Raw genomic sequence first — 479 nt, 5'->3', positions numbered from 1 at the left:
AGAGAGAGAGAGAGAGAGAGAGAGAGAGAGAGAGAGAGAGAGAGAGAGAGAGAGAGAACGGGAGAGACAGGACATATTTGTATTAGCTGACGATGCACCATGTGTCTGGTGCCAAAACGGAAGCCTAATAAAGGAGAGAAAGAAGCGGATGCACAGATTTCGTGGAACGTACGTCCTTCCCGGGAACTAATTTCCTTTTGCAACATATGCCGGACTATGAGAGGAGCATTATCATACTTTGATAGCACATAATTGAAGCGCCACGTTGAGCAAACACGATTATCGTCCATCCGGAATACGTTACGCGCGCGTAATGTGCACGCGCGTGCAGCGGGACGTGCTGATGACGGTCGTTCGAGCCGATCGATTCATTATTACGCCGTTCGTCCCTTCGGTCGATTCGAAGGACGGTAGAAGGAGAGAGGATGAGGGAGAGAGAGAGAGAGAGAGAGAGAGAGAGAGAGAGAGAGAGAGAGAGA

This window comes from Odontomachus brunneus, unplaced genomic scaffold, assembly GCF_010583005.1.
Source record: "Odontomachus brunneus isolate Ranch 3 - 2012 unplaced genomic scaffold, Obru_v1 Obru_scaffold_104, whole genome shotgun sequence".
Taxonomy (NCBI): Eukaryota; Metazoa; Arthropoda; class Insecta; order Hymenoptera; family Formicidae; genus Odontomachus; species Odontomachus brunneus.
Note: the sequence above shows the minus strand (reverse complement) of the source record.